Source organism: Aplysia californica, unplaced genomic scaffold (assembly GCF_000002075.1).
Source record: "Aplysia californica isolate F4 #8 unplaced genomic scaffold, AplCal3.0 scaffold00644, whole genome shotgun sequence".
Classification (NCBI taxonomy): domain Eukaryota; kingdom Metazoa; phylum Mollusca; class Gastropoda; order Aplysiida; family Aplysiidae; genus Aplysia; species Aplysia californica.
Window position 1 is genome coordinate 106872 of NW_004797914.1, and position 1929 is coordinate 108800.

Sequence of the window (1929 nt, forward strand, 5' to 3'; positions counted from 1 at the left end):
TTTTTGTTTTTGGTACAAAATTTGTGGCATATTTCTAAAAGCTTTTCGTGGAATTTATTGTAGTTGAGGTCGAAATTGGGATTAAGAATCTGGAAACATTGATTGGCAAACCCGTCCCAGTCTGCTTTTTTTAAAAGTTGAAGCGTTCTGGGATCGGGTCGTTTTGGAGTCTATTGTTTTGGAGAAGAATTGGGAAATGGTCTGTACGGTCATCCAGCACAGACCACTCAAGATCTGGTACAAAAGGTGAGGTCAAGGGACGAAGTGCCATAAATGGCTCTGTTTCTGTAAGTTGGATGGCTAAAACAGCACCTGGACATGGATGGCTGGTGCCTCTATAAATAAATCATTCATTCTGTAAGTTGGGGATTTATCATTTAAGAGACAGATGCTATTTTGAAATAAAAATGTTTCTATTATTTTTCCTTTCTGGTCTGTAGGTTTGTCTCCCCAAAGGGGGCTGTGGGCATTGAAATCACCTAGCAAAATAAAGGGTTTTGGAAGCTGAGCCTTCAAGTCATTTAGTTGGGTTATTTTGAGGGGGTAATTGGGTGGGACAACTGAGCAGATCGTGATTGGTCTGTGCAGGGTGACCCGTACGTCAATAGCCTGGAGGGTCGTCTTAAGATGTACTTGTCTGTGGAGTGTGTTGTTGTCGGTGTAGATGGTGGTACCACTGGAAGCAATCAGGTTCTCCGTGTGAATGTGATGGTACGCAGTAAATCCTCTTAAGTCTATGGTGAACCGGGGCGAATTTTGTTTCTTGAATACAGGCCACCCGTGGGCACAGTGTGGCCTGTAAATTTTGCAATTCCATTGCAAGACAGCCATTATGATTTTTTAGTTTTTATTTTCTAGCTCAAAGGCCCCGGCTTCGAAGAAACTCCTCCTTGCGGGGGAGGTAGAATGGTTTCTATGTTGCCGTCCTGGATTGGACGGCAGTCTAGTGGGGGATTTGGAGGAGTGACAGACTTCACCCTTCCCGGGGTTAGGCCGTGGAGGGGAGTCGGAGCTGTCTTCCTCCATAGGCAGGGGCTTGTCTGCTGGAGGGGTAGGGGGAGGTGGAACAGACCAAAGGGGCTGGGAAGGGGGGGGGGCTGGGGGAGGGGAGAAGGCACACCTCACACTCCATCAGAGGGATGGGCTGTCAGGTGGAAGAAGAAAGAGAAGAAGAAAAAGGGATAGAAGAGGGGTGAGGGGGAGAAGAGGGGGTGGAGGAAGAGTCCTCCTCGTCCTCCCCTAGAACCCCACAGCTGTCACCTAGGATTTTCAGTACATTTCCATGGAACATTTCTCATTCGTAAACCATCCAACAGTTGGTACTCATACTTTCATATTGATTTCAATACTAGGCATATTTTGTCTGATTTTCATTTCACTAAAGTTGACGCTATAAAGACTTTCATTTGCTTTTTGACCCAGGCAGTGAAGTAGAAGGACAGTCTGTCATATACTGGCTTTAAATGACTATGCAGAAGACTAGTCTGGTCCTCACCATTTTGCGATGAGGGCCTGGATCAGTTTCTCCTTTTGCTATGGCTACCCTGTAAACGCACCAGGATTTGCTATGGCTACCCTGTAAACGCACCAGGATGCTTCACCGGGTAGACATGCTGTCCATCCGTGAAGAAGCCGTAAGAGTCTAATTAACGAGAGGGGCCACTCCTCTCTTTGAGCCAATTAAAAAAGTGTCCTCAAAATTCGGTGGCGCCCTCTTCGCAAATGCGCATCCTTTGTGAACAGTTACCCTACTTGAGCTTAAAGAGTCAAAGTGAAAGAAACTAGCAAGTTTTTGGATGAATTTTGGAAGAACGCTTTTAAAATGGATACGCAGACAAAAAGGAAAAGGTGATTGTTTTTTTCGTTTAATTTGACTTTAGAATGAAAGGCGAGAGGTCATTTAAATATTTCAAAAAACCTAAAACTCCG

The 1929-nt window shown here is 45.2% G+C and overlaps 1 long non-coding RNA gene across 1 annotated transcript in view; it reads right to left on the reverse strand.

The window, feature by feature from the left end:
* Nucleotides 1-419: 419 nt before the first annotated feature.
* The window catches only part of LOC118478521, a 2157-nt gene continuing 647 nt past the window's right edge, over nucleotides 420-1929 (reverse strand). Inside the window, exon 2 of the long non-coding RNA XR_004859102.1 lies at nucleotides 420-479. This is a non-coding gene — a long non-coding RNA (uncharacterized LOC118478521). The remainder of the gene's footprint in view (nucleotides 480-1929) is intronic.